The sequence below is a fragment of the Galeopterus variegatus genome, unplaced genomic scaffold (assembly GCF_000696425.1).
Source record: "Galeopterus variegatus unplaced genomic scaffold, G_variegatus-3.0.2 Scaffold818, whole genome shotgun sequence".
NCBI lineage: Eukaryota > Metazoa > Chordata > Mammalia > Dermoptera > Cynocephalidae > Galeopterus > Galeopterus variegatus.
The window spans coordinates 410,579-424,824 of record NW_007726929.1 but is presented as its reverse complement, the minus strand read 5'-3'; positions in this window follow the sequence as shown (position 1 = coordinate 424,824).

The window sequence follows — 14,246 nt, the reverse complement described above, 5'->3', positions numbered from 1 at the left end:
GCTTTCAACTCTAGATTGGTTCATTATGGTAGTAGCTGTTGAGGAGACAGTGTTTGTGTTTCACAGGCCTCTTTCAGCTACAGGAGAGAAACCCAACCCCCACTAGCTTAAACACAAGAGGAATTGGCTGGCTCTGCAGCTGCAGGAGAAATTGGGGTACTGGTGACCTGGAGGAAGAGCTGTACCCGCCAGGGTTTGGGGCTGGTGCTGCCTGAAACTCATTTCTGCTTCTTGCTGCTCTCTTTGAGCCCACCTGGGCCTATTCTTCCCCTCACTGACAGCCACAGTTAGGAATTGCCGTCAAATGAGACCTTCTGTCTCCCTGGGCCTCTGGATAAGCTCCAGGGAAGGCGGCTGATCGGCCTTGCTTGCATCACGTGCCCTCCCTTTGATTGGCAGCTGTTATATGGGAAAGGGGCTTTGGGGATGGCCAGGGTCAGTAACTGTCATCAGAAGAGGCAGAATAGGACTCAGTAGGCTGGTGGTGCGTTAGTGTCTGGGTGGCACTATCTGCTATGGTTAGACTTCTGCTTCGCTGGAATGATAGAAGGCAGAGTCTCTGCACCTGGGGGAAGAGGGGAGGCATTGCCCCAGTTTCACTGCCACACACAGGGCCAAAGCCCCATCATGCCCCACGCCCGCATTGTACTCACAGAGAAACTGAGGCAGAGAGAAGGGAGCAATGTGTCGCACATCACTCGATGAGTGGCACAGGAGACAGGGAAATCAGGTCCCCTGACACCTGGCCCATAAGCCATGCAGTCAGTTGTCACTTGTCCTGAACCCTGTCTGGGAAGGCCAGTGAGACAGCTTTTTAATGGCACCGATTGTTCCCATCCCAGGACACACAGACCCCTTTGGAATGTGACTCCATCTGAAGGTGAAGTCTCTTTCCCCACCTCTCGATCTGGGCTGGCCTGGTGACTTGCTTGAGCAGGGATGTGGTGGAAGGGAATGTGTGTGTTCTGGAGCCTGGGACTTCAGGGGCCTTGCAGCTTCTGCTCTTACTCTCTCAGAGCCCAGCCCAGCTGCAGTGTCCGAAGCCCAGGCTGGACTACTCAGTGATAAGAGGCCAGTATGGAGAGAGGCCCTGCTGTCCCACCTGGACCCAGCCCTGGCTAACCCACCAGTCAAAGGCAGCCACATGAGCAAGCCCAGCAGGTCGGCAGAACTGCCCAGTCAGCCCACAGAAGTGGAAGAATCAATCCTTGTGTTAAAATACTAAATCTTGACATGGTTTGTTAGGTAGCAATAGAGACACGAAGCAGCCAGGCTTAAAGAGTGAAAAAGCTAAAAATATGCAATTATTTGTATCATTTAGGATCTCAGAATCCCAGACTTGGACCACCCCTTCTCATATCCTTGAGGCTGGGCCACCAGAGCCCTTGTAATGTCTCCATTGACCTGGGAGAGTTACATAGTCAGCAGCGATGGCTCTGTCTCATCCACTGACTCATCCTGAGTGTGATATCAGGGACAGATGGACAATAGTTACTCCAAAGTTGCCAAATGAATGATCGAGTGTTCCTCACCCAGCCTCTGTTTGCATATCCTCAGGGATGGGAGCTCACTCCCTCCAGGGCACTCTCTTCCATTATCGGATGGCTCTGTCCTGAGAAAAGATCCGTATGAAATGCTCAGCATGTAATCAGTCCTTGACAACGTTTAGTTCCTTTTCTGCCAGGTACATAAACAGTTCCAGATGGAGAGCTCATCCGTACTTAGCATTCATGTCTATGAAAATAATGTGCAGGTGGGAGAATGAAATGCTCAGCATGTAATCAGTCCTTGACAACGTTTAGTTCCTTTTCTGCCAGGTACATAAACAGTTGCAGATGGAGAGCTCATCCGTACTTAGCATTCATGTCTATGAAAATAATGTGCAGGTGGGAGAGGAAATGTCAGGTGACCAGGGATGGGGGTGGGCATTCCCAGCAGGGGGAACAGCATAAGCGAAGACAAGAGGGAGAGGTCTGGTTTCAGAGGAGGGTAAGTGGATGGCTTGGTGTTGCTGGCATGAAGAGCGACAGAGTGGGAAATGATGGGAGAGGAGGACAGGCCCACACCATGGAGGGCCTTCAGTGCTGGGCTAGGAGCTAGGGCTTTGCCAAGGGAGACGTGGAGGAAGTCTGAAGAGAGGAGGGCAAGATCAGCTGTGGGTTCAAGTCTGGGGGAGGAATTTGGGGTAGCAGGAGGGAGAGCCTGGCCACGGAGGCCGGTGGCTGAGCCACCAGCATGCGCACACCTGCCATGAGAAGCAGGTCCTTGACCCTCTGGCCTAGTTCCTGTACTTTGCATCTTCGGGGCCAGGCCCTGCTGGGAAGAGCACCTTTTCTGTCCTTTTCAATCTGGGAATAGATTGTGAGGGAGGCCAGAGGAGAAGACCTGAGCCACATCTGCAGCCAGAGAGATGCAGGGTAGATCAGACGGGGGACTAACCTTACCTATCTTCTGCAGATTCTTAGAAGTTGCTGTCAAGGTCTGTTTGCTCATTTTATTAACCATCCTGGACCTTGTGCTGAGCTTTACAGTTTTCTAAGCTCTGCCACAGTTATGGGCTTCTTTGAGTCTTGCAGCTGCCTTGGAAAGGAGGGAGACAGTGCAGAGATGATTAGCCCTATTTTTAAGATGGGGAGACCTAGACTCAAAGAGGGGATGTGACTTGCCCAAGATCACACAGCAAGTACATGGCAGACCTGCTTCGCAGTCCCATCCTATCCTCTGTCCACGGCACTGTGGGACTGAGACATCCTCAGTTGCCAGCTCCAGGTGAAGAGTGAGGGGAGTCAGAGAGAGGTTGACAGCCATCAGCACACAACACTTAACCCAAACTGACAATTTAATTGTGAAAACGTGGACGAGGTATAGTTATATGCAAGGAAATCCAGACGGTCTGGGTCCCTGGGGAGCCTCGTCCAGCACCCCCGTTGCCGGGGAAACAGGAGAAGGTTGGGGATGATGTCACCATACTCTGAGGCTGATGTATGGGGGAAGGGCTACCCACCCACCTCTTTGGATGACTTCCTATGGGCCAACCCACAGGAAGTCATCCTCGCATTTAACCCCTTCCCCTACAGATGGGGCAAAAGGGAGCTCCAGGCAGAAGTGGTGACTTGCTTAAGGTCACACAAGAAGTCAGTGCCTGAACCTATCCAGGTGACCATGTCTATTTGTCTAGCCAGGCTGTGGGCACCTTGAGGATAGGCTGGGTCAGAGTCATCCATAAGTCCCCATGCCCAGCACTTGGCCTTGCAAAGAGTGATGCTCAACTCTGCAGCAAAGGCTGCTTGATCCCTTTACAAAATAGGGATGTAGGGCACTTCAGGAGGTGACACTTGAATTCATAGCAACCCTAAATGAGCAGGAGCCCTGAACAGTCACCCAGAGCAGCTCTCATTGGTTCAGAGAACACTGGACTCAGAAAGGGCAGGTCACAGGCAAAGGTCACCCAGCAGGTTGGGGCAGCCCTAGGTTGACCCTCAGTCCAGGATTCCCAGGGTCCAAGGCCCTTCTCATGCCCCACAGATATGAGGAATGGTCCCAAGAGGAGTGGTTCCTCTCACTGCCATCCCCCTCAACACTGGTGCAGGGGTCTGTGCTTGGGAATCTCCCATTGTCTAAAGCATTTTCTCAGAATCCCCAGCTCCTAACCTGAGGCTGAGCTTCAACCCATCCAAAGCATCAGTAATGATAACAACCATCTTTAGCACATCCCCTACTGTGTGCTAGGCTCAGGGCTAACACTCCATATTCCTTCTCTCAAATATTTACAGCTCTGTGGGTTGGGAGTTATTGTTTTCACTTTGCAGTTCAGAAAACTGAGGCTCGGGGGAGGGGCAGCGTCATTTGCCCACCTGCACACAGCCAGAAAATGAAAAAGCTAGGTCTGGAACCCCGGGTCACTCTGCACCCAAACACCACTGCCTTCTTCCCTGGCTAGCGGATCACCTTGCAGTGGCCTGAGTCCCTGTGGGAGGGGGCAGCTTCCAACCCACACTTTCTGAGGTTCTGAGGGGGCTGCCAGTCGCAGAGCCGGTACCCTGACAGAAGGTCTGAACTTGTAAAGAGTTCCATCTTCCTGGCCGGGTAATTGGCTCAGGAAGAGTAGATGACGCAATTGGACTGAACAGAGCCATTCCCTGGGATTGCCAAAGTGGGTTCTGGGAGAAAGCAGATAGCTCCCCTTGCACTGCAAGCTCTAAAGGTGTGATCTCCAGAGCTTCCAGCCCAGTACTCCCGCCATGTAAGGAAGACGAGGAGAATGAAGAAGGAAGAGAAGAAACAGGTAGGAGGTGCGGGAGGTCCTTTGAGTCCCCGAGCATACCCTTGTCCTTCCCAGTCATGTGAGCCAGTCAGTCCACGCTTCCCAGACTCACTGGAATCGGGTCTCCAGCTGCTGTCTTGCACTTGGACCAGTCCTGATTACTGCCCGGGCAATGTGCCGAGTCCCGCGCTGTTCTTACTGGAGGAACAAGACTAATAAAGGTTTCTGGCCTCCGAGAACCAACACTCTGGGCAGGGGGGAAAAGGCTGGCAATAGTTTTAGGTTCCAGTCCCTGCTCTTGTCTCAAACCTGCTGTGTGATCTCGGGTCTCCAGCTGCTGTCTTGCACTTGGACCAGTCCTGATTACTGCCCGAGCAATGTGCCGAGTCCCGCGCTGTTCTTACTGGAGGAACAAGACTAATAAAGGTTTCTGGCCTCCGAGAACCAACACTCTGGGCAGGGGGAAAAAGGCTGGCAATAGTTTTAGGTTCCAGTCCCTGCTCTTGTCTCAAACCTGCTGTGTGATCCTTTCCCTGTCTGGGCTATAATTTCCCCGTCTTTAACATAGAGACAGAGACATGCGTGTGGGGCGGGTGGACATTGGGCTCAGTATTCTGCAAAATCTCCTCCAGATCTACATGAGTACTTTCTAAAAAAAGAATTTACGTATAATTCACACACCATACCATTCACCCTTTTAGTGAAAGTGTTCATTGGTTTTTAGTATGTTTGCAATGTCGTGCAACCATCCCCAATCCCCGTTTCAGAACATTTCCATCTGTCACCCTGAAAAGAAATCTCATACCCATTAGCAGTCATTCCCCATTCCACACACAACTCTAGCCCCTGGAAACTGCTAATCTCCTTTTTTGACTCAATGGATTTTTCTATTCTGGACATTTCATTTTCAAGTTCATCCATGTTGTAGCATGTGTCAATATTTCATGTCTTCTTATGGCTGGATAATATCCCATTGTATGGATGTGCCACATTTTGTTTATCCATTCATGGGTTGATGGACATTGGGTTGTTTCTACTTTTTGGCTATTATAAATTATGCTGTTATGAATAATCATGTACAAATGTTTGTGTCAAATATATGCTTTCAATTCTCTCATGTATATATACCTAGCAATGGAATTTCTGGACCATATGGTAACTCTGTGACTTTTGGGAACTGCCAAACTGTTTTCCACAGTGGCTGCACCATTTTACATTTCTGCCAGCAATGGATGAGGGTTACAATTTTTCCACATCTTTGACAACACTTGTTAGTTATTTTCTTTATTATCACAATCATCCTAGTAAGCATGAACTGGCATCTCACTGTGATTCTAATTTGCGTTTCCTCGATGACTAATAGTGCTGAGCACCTTTTCATGGGCATATTGGCCATTTTTATATCTTCTTTGGAGAAATGTCTATTCAAATCTCTTGCCCACTTAAAAAATTGGATTATTTGTCCTTTTCTTGTTGAGTTATGAGTTCTTTATGTTTTCTGGAAACTAGGACACTAGATCCTTACCAGATACTTTATTTGCCAATCTTTTCTCACATTCTGTGAGCCGTCTTTTCATTTACTTGATAATGTCATTTGAAGCACAAAATTTTTAATTTTGATGAAGTTCAATTTCTCTTTTTATTTGGTTGTTTGTGCTTTTAGCATCATATCAAAGAAACTATTATCTAGTCCAAGGTCATAAAGATTTACACCCGTGTTTTTACTATGGTTCGAATGTCCCTCTAAAAACTCATCTTGAAATTTAATTGCCATTGTAACAGTGTTGGGAAGTGGGGCCTTTAAGAGGTGATTAGGTCACGAGGGCTGTGCCTTCATGAATGGATTATTGCTGTTATTGTGGGAGTGGGTTAGTTATTGCAAAAGTGGTCTCCTGATAAAAGGTTGAGTTTGACCTGAGTTTTTCTCTGTCTGGCAGGGTCACTTCCAACTGCCACCCTTCCACCATGTTATGACACAGCATGAAGGCCCTCACCAGATGCCGGCACCATGCTTTTGGAGTTCCCAGGCTCCCTCCAGAACTATGAGCTAAATAAACTTCTTTTCTTTATAAGTTACCCAGTCTGTGGTATTCTGTTATAGTAGAAGGAATGGACTAAGACAGTTTTCTTCTAAGAATTTTCTAGTTTTAGCTCTTACATTCAGATCTTTGATCCATTTCGAGTTAATTTTTGTATATGGTGTGAGGTCAGGGTCCCATGTCATTCTTTTGCATGCAGATATCCAGTTGTTTCAGCACCATTTGTTAAAAAGATTATTCTTTCTCCATTGAATTGTCTTAACACTCTTGTCAAAAATCAATTGACCATAAATGCATGGGTTTATTTACACAATTACCTGTTAAGTCACATCTAGGAAGTAAGTTATAGTTGGGTCTGTGGAGTCACAAGTATGTGACAGGTAGTATGGCAGAAGGAAAGGAAGAGGACAAATGAGAAATTTGAAATTCCAGATCTGCTCTCACCCAGGCAATGTGTTTTTTTTTTTTCTTTTCTTTGTTGCTGGCCTCTACAGGGATTGAACCCCAGAACTCAATGTTATCAGCACCACACTCTAACTGACTGAGCTAACTGGCCAGCTTCATTTTGTTTTTTAAGAAATGATACAGGGCTGGCTGGTTAGCTCTCTTGGGAGAGCATGGTGCTGGTAACACCAGGGTCATGGTTCAGATCCCATACCAGCCTGCTGCCCCTCACCCCCCCAAAAGAAAGAAATGATACAATATATCAACACTGAACACATTCTTGTAAAAAATACCAGTATCAGAATGTCCCTGAGCCTCTATTTCCTCCTCTGTCATGTCTGAGCCCCAGAGCTGGTGTGAGGCCTAGAGTGAGAGAGGGGGAGCTGATGGGTATTTCAGGTGGAGTCAAGGGCACGAGCAATGGCTGGGTGGCGGGAAAGTGCAGGGCGTGTGATATAGGGGACAGTGAGGAGTCTGTAGGCCAAAGGGTGGGGTTGAGAGGCTGCCTTTTGAGTCCTTCAATTGGTAAAAAACCAAAACACTCTGGTGCCTGAGTCACAGCTCAGGGGACTCCTCCTGTGTCCCGGTCAGAACACCTGTACCCAGCCATGACACCTGGCACACCTCCCACCACGCGGCTAGCTGAGAGCCGGCTGCATGTGACACTGTTGGCTCCACTCAAGTCTGGGCCAGCGGGGCTGTGCCTAGAGAGCATGTGATTGGGGTCCAGCAGGGGACGAGGGGGCAGGGAGGGTGGGCTTTTGTTTCTTACTTTGTGTGTAAATGAGCAAGACATGCAGAAGGTCAGGGAGAAGAAAGTGCAGAAGGACAGTAAGAGGAAACTAACATTTGCTGAGCACCTACTGTTTGCTGGAAGGCACTTTGTAGACTTCATCTCAGCTTACAATCACCCAGAGAAAAAGGGGTTGTAAGGATCATCCCCATTTCATAGGACAGGAAACTGAGTCAGACAGCCAGCAGGTGGCAGAACTAGGATTTGAACCCTGTTCCATCTGTCCTGACCACATCCTCTTCTCATAATGCCAAGCTACCCTAGAGAAATGAGAGAAAAAGGAGGGCGAGCTAGATAGGGCCCAGCAGAGGGAGAGAGTCACGCAGAGAGGGAAATAAAGAGAGGCAAAAATAGAAAAACTAGAGTGGAAAGAGCATGAGGCCCTGGCCCAGCCGAGGCCTGGAGCAGGTCCTCAGAGAGTAGCTGAGGGCGGGAATGGCCGGAAACCAGCTCACCTAACCCGAAGCCAAGAACTATGCTTGGCCTGAGATGTGGTGGAAAAGCTCGCACCTCAAGAAATTGGAGAGGGGGACGCTGGCAGGGGGGAGCAGGGTCTGCCTGGGAAGAGAGCAGCGGGGCTGGATGGCCAGGGGATGCCAAGCAGGAACATCATCCGGCTCGAGTAGCCACGGTGGCCGCTTGGGCTGGCAGACCCTTGCTGCTGGACGTGCAAAGCAGCAGGCCTGGAGGCTGGGACAGAGGGAGCGATGACCAAGCCTTCCTGGAATGCTGGTTGTTCTTAGGACAAACTCCTTAATGTGGCCTGTAAGTAGGGTGGCTGTATAGTTTATTGTCCAGACTGGGACACTTAGGAGCGAGTGGGGACAACAGGTACAAAGGGGTATGTATGGGCCCCCAATCTCTAAGGCCCTGCATGGTCAGGCCTAACATGTTTCTGCTGCAGCCTTCCNCTACACACCCTCAAAACTCAGCTCAAGCAAGGCCAGTGCCCTTAAGTCATTCAAAACACCACGTGCTTTTCCTTCACAGCACTGATCACAATCACTATAATGAAATAAATTCTTCATTAAGTGTTTGTTTCAAAGTCTGTCTCCCTCCCTAAAGGCAGGCTGGCTCTGACTTCTTCACGGTTGTATCTGATCACCCAGCACAAAGGCCCTAATGCGTAAATGAATAAATCAACTCCCAAGGTCTCCTGTACTGCCAAGGAGTTGTGTGCCCACCCTTGCACTTTTTCGTTCTTTTCTGTACAAGGAAAGGAAAGGAAGGATCTCATCCTAAAGAAAATAACCTCCTGGGCATTCTCATTTCTTCCATAGTCTCTGAGACTCTTCAGGGAGGGACTGTATCCCTTCTCTTCTCTTCCCAGTCTCTAGCCTAGATTTGCGTCTGAATTAGGGGCTCAGATTGGACTTGATGAGTGACTGTGACTTTGAATAATGTGGTTGTGGATCACAGGAAGTCAGAACTGGAAGAATCCTAGCTGAGTCCAAGCCCCCGGGTATTGTAGGCACAAAAAAACCCCAATGTTCCTCCCTTTAGAGGTCATCTTGTCCAAGCAACCACTTTTTCTTTTTATAGAAGTTTAAGTGTACAATTCACTTTAGTATATTAACAAAGTTGTGCAACCATCACTACTATCTAATTCCAGAACATTTGCATCAGTGCATAAGCAACCCCATACCCAATAGCAGTCATATCCTCTTTTCCCCTACCCTCAGCCCCTGGCAACCACCACTCATCTTATTTTAAAGAAAGGGAAACTGAGGCCCAGTGAGGGGCAGGGCCTTATCTAAAGTCATGTCACCAGCCAGTGGCAGAGCCAGGACTAGGGCCGAGACCTCCTGGTGCCCAGCCTGCTACGTCGGGCAGCAGGTCTGAGCTCTCAGCACCCTGCGGCATCTTCTGGTGACTGACAGGAAAGAGGTGTTTAGCAAAGGCCTATTGAATGGAATCTACTAGGCAAGATGTGACTGCCACCTGTAACTTTGCTTTTAGTCATCCAGAGGCTGCCTGTGCCCAGAATGGAGCTGAGGGCTTCTGAGGTATAGGAGAGACACTTAGGAACCATTTCCAACTTGTACCTGCTTCTACAATAGCCAATGTCCTCTCATAGCTGGGAATGCCCATCACCCAAATGGCCACCCCGCCTCCTCCTCACCTCCTTCAGTGTCCTCTCAAAGGCCTTTTCTCAGTGAGGACTGCCCTGACCACCGTGTTTCAAATTGCAAATGGCCCCTGCCCCCTGCCGCCCCCTCACTCTCTACCCTACCTCCAGATGGTTTTTTCCTCCACAGCACTGGAAGCATCCATTTGACATCCTGCCTCCTTCCCATCGTTATCTGGTTATTGCCTTTCTTCCCCGACTACATATCAGCTCCATGAGGACAGGGATGTGGTCTGCTTTGCTCACTGCTGTTCCCCAGCTCCCAGAACAGTGCCTGTTATATATAGAAGGTGTTTTGTAATTACTGGTTGAAGGACTGAATAAATGAATAGCTCTTATTATATTTAATTTTTTTTTTTTTTTNGGAGCGATGACCAAGCCTTCCTGGAATGCTGGTTGTTCTTAGGACAAACTCCTTAATGTGGTCTGTAAGTAGGGTGGCTGTATAGTTTATTGTCCAGACTGGGACACTTAGGAGCGAGCGGGGACAACAGGTATAAAGGGGTATGTACGGGCCCCCAATCTCTAAGGCCCTGCATGGTCAGGCCTAACATGTTTCTGCTGCAGCCTTCCCCAGCTCTCTGCCCTTCATCCATGCTGGCCTTCCTCTGTACACTTTTGGGGCCTCCACATTATCTGGAATACCCCCACCCTGAGTCATCCCCAACACCTCTCCATACCCCTTCCTTGTTTCTACACACCCTCAAAACTCAGCTCAAGCAAGGCCAGTGCCCTTAAGTCATTCAAAACACCACGTGCTTTTCCTTCACAGCACTGATCACAATCACTATAATGAAATAAATTCTTCATTAAGTGTTTGTTTCAAAGTCTGTCTCCCTCCCTAAAGGCAGGCTGGCTCTGACTTCTTCACGGTTGTATCTGATCACCCAGCACAAAGGCCCTAATGCGTAAATGAATAAATCAACTCCCAAGGTCTCCTGTACTGCCAAGGAGTTGTGTGCCCACCCTTGCACTTTTTCGTTCTTTTCTGTACAAGGAAAGGAAAGGAAGGATCTCATCCTAAAGAAAATAACCTCCTGGGCATTCTCATTTCTTCCATAGTCTCTGAGACTCTTCAGGGAGGGACTGTATCCCTTCTCTTCTCTTCCCAGTCTCTAGCCTAGATTTGCGTCTGAAATAGGGGCTCAGATTGGACTTGATGAGTGACTGTGACTTTGAATAATGTGGTTGTGGATCACAGGAAGTCAGAACTGGAAGAATCCTAGCTGAGTCCAAGCCCCCGGGTATTGTAGGCACAAAAAAACCCCAATGTTCCTCCCTTTAGAGGTCATCTTGTCCAAGCAACCACTTTTTCTTTTTATAGAAGTTTAAGTGTACAATTCACTTTAGTATATTAACAAAGTTGTGCAACCATCACTACTATCTAATTCCAGAACATTTGCATCAGTGCATAAGCAACCCCATACCCAATAGCAGTCATATCCTCTTTTCCCCTACCCTCAGCCCCTGGCAACCACCACTCATCTTATTTTAAAGAAAGGGAAACTGAGGCCCAGTGAGGGGCAGGGCCTTATCTAAAGTCATGTCACCAGCCAGTGGCAGAGCCAGGACTAGGGCCGAGACCTCCTGGTGCCCAGCCTGCTACGTCGGGCAGCAGGTCTGAGCTCTCAGCACCCTGCGGCATCTTCTGGTGACTGACAGGAAAGAGGTGTTTAGCAAAGGCCTATTGAATGGAATCTACTAGGCAAGATGTGACTGCCACCTGTAACTTTGCTTTTAGTCATCCAGAGGCTGCCTGTGCCCAGAATGGAGCTGAGGGCTTCTGAGGTATAGGAGAGACACTTAGGAACCATTTCCAACTTGTACCTGCTTCTACAATAGCCAATGTCCTCTCATAGCTGGGAATGCCCATCACCCAAATGGCCACCCCGCCTCCTCCTCACCTCCTTCAGTGTCCTCTCAAAGGCCTTTTCTCAGTGAGGACTGCCCTGACCACCGTGTTTCAAATTGCAAACGGCCCCTGCCCCCTGCCGCCCCCTCACTCTCTACCCTACCTCCAGATGGTTTTTTCCTCCACAGCACTGGAAGCATCCATTTGACATCCTGCCTCCTTCCCGGCTGTACGGCCAAGGCGGATGTTTTTTTTTTTTTTTTGGCAACTAGTTGGTACAGGGATCAAACCCTGGACCTTAGTACTATCAGCATCAAGCTCTAACCAACTGAGCTAACCAGCCAGCCCTGCATCTGATTCTTATCAGCAGTAATCAGGGGAAGGGCTATGACGACTGTTTCACAGATGTGAGCTGAATATTCAGAGAGGTCATCTAGGGACTAGAGACAGGCCATTGTCTCCCCCAACCTTGGTCCTGTCGGGAGCCTGGAGTGGGGTCAAGGTAGGCATAAGGAAGCAGGTGACAGACTTTCAGGGTTTGCCATTGTTTTTAGGAGAGTAGAAACCAGAGTCTGAAGCCAGCTTTTACTCCTTCCTGTAGTAATTTAGCAGCTTTCACATTCCATGTCTTAGCCAAAATGAAAAAAAAAGAAAAAGGCAGTGCTACTTTTTACAATGGCCTTAGCTCTGTGAGCTCCAACATGGAAAGTGCTGTCCATGATGTCATGAGCCTGAGGCCCTCTGGGCATCATTACTGACACTTCATAGGATGGGCTGGGCCCGGGGTCCACACACTCCTCTTTCCAGAGCTGTGCGAACACAGGCAGACAGTGGCTCTATGGACAAGCCTGGGTGCAGATCCCCTGAGCAAGGATGGAGCCAGATACTGAGCAGGCAATGGGCACATGCTCACAGCCCAGTAGAGCACTTCCTTCTGTTGTCCTAAAATCTTTGACATCCAGCTCTCATGGGATCTGTGGCAGACCTGAGGGACACATGGGGTGAGCACTCCGAACTGTGTCTTTCCATGGGGGACAGAGGGTTAGAGTGCTATGGTGCCCTGCCCACTGTTACTCACACAGCCAGAGAATGATGGCCTTGGGCTTGAACCCTGTCCTCTGATTCTAAATTCTATGATCTACTTAAGAGAAGGCATGGTTCCTGCCCAAGAGAAGCTGACAGTCTGAGATCGCCTGTGGGGAACTACTTGATCAAGTTCAAGTCTTCATTTCACACTTGAAGAAATCAAGGCTCAGAGAAGGGCAGGGACTAGCCCAAGGTCGCATAGCCAATCCACAGACCAGGCAGGGCTGAATGCAGTCTCTGGACTTCTGGCCAGGAGTGTTTCCTACTATATCCTGAACTTAAACAGTTCCATTTGGGCGGAAGCTCTGCTGTTCCGGAAGAAACGCCAGGCCTTTCCAGAATCCGGTCTAAGGCTGTCTTCCAAGATCTGCTGTCAAGGCGTATTCCTCAGGGAACAGCTGTTGGCAAAAGGAGGCGAGATATTGATTATGGCTGGGGTTGGGGGAGGGTGGTTTAGGCTGGGGAGCTGGGGGAGAGAAGGGATGGGGAAGGGCAGCAGAAGTTTCTCTGAAAAAAACCAAAGGTGTATTTATTTATTTTTACTTTTCCTTATTGTATTTTCTAAGTTTTATACAGTTATATAATTAATTTTTCATATTTGAAAGTGATAAACTGTTGAATTGGGAATGATCTGGAAATCCAGGATCGTCTCAGCCCTGAACGTGTATGTGAAGTTGAACCTGTCTCTGGGCCTTTCTTAGAAATGCTGGTAATAAGGTTGCCGTGTGAAAGGCAAATGAATTAAAAGGCTCCCTGGCTCAGGAAACAGCTCTCCAGCCTCCAGCCATTAGCGACATTAACCTGTCTAAAGAAAGAATGCAGCAACCAAGGAGTGAGGTGTCCAGACAAAAGCCAAAGCTCAGAAAGCTCACTTCAGCCATGTGCATGCCCAGTGCTGTCCAAAAGGTCAGGGATGTTGTCTGAGAGATGTGCCCATCCCAGTCTCTCCCTCTGCGGGCAGGGGTAGGGGTGGGGGGTGGAGATCTTCATCAGGCTTCACCAAGGTCTGTGTGAACAACCTCTTGACTAGCCCTCCTTGCCCCTTTGTTCAGATTCCAGATACCAGGCCATGGCTTCCCAGAGACCTGGCTGCTGGGATGGAAGGAGACTGGGGAGGAGACAAGAGCATTTCTGTCCATGGAAAGGGAGACTGCGTGGTGTCAGTTATAGTAGTGTCAGGAGGAGGCATCATCCTGAGTGCCATGGTTGGGGCCAGCCTGTCTGACATCTCCAGGTGTCCTGAGAAAGGTCAATGTCAGGACCTTCCAGGTGAAGGTCAGACTCCAGGCTGGTCAATTACTCAGGACCTGCCATCCAGAGAAAGGGTTACATGATTTTAATATGTGTGCAGTGCTTAGAAAAGTGCTGGGCATAAAATAAGCGGACAATAAAAACTGCTCAATGAAAGTTAGCTGTGGCCTCTCTGGACAGGAGGGTGGAGCTCTGAGTCCAAAAGGGAGCAGCGGGTCGATCCTGTCCTGATCCTGTCCCACAGGCCCAGCTTAGCTCACAGCCACTCTCTTATCCCTGACCAACGTGACCATCTCTGTCACTTATGGGCACTGAGAGAGCACCTAACTGACTGTTAAAAGCTGTGGTGTCATTTCTGGTCTTCTCTCCTGGTTCCCCTCTGATCTCCA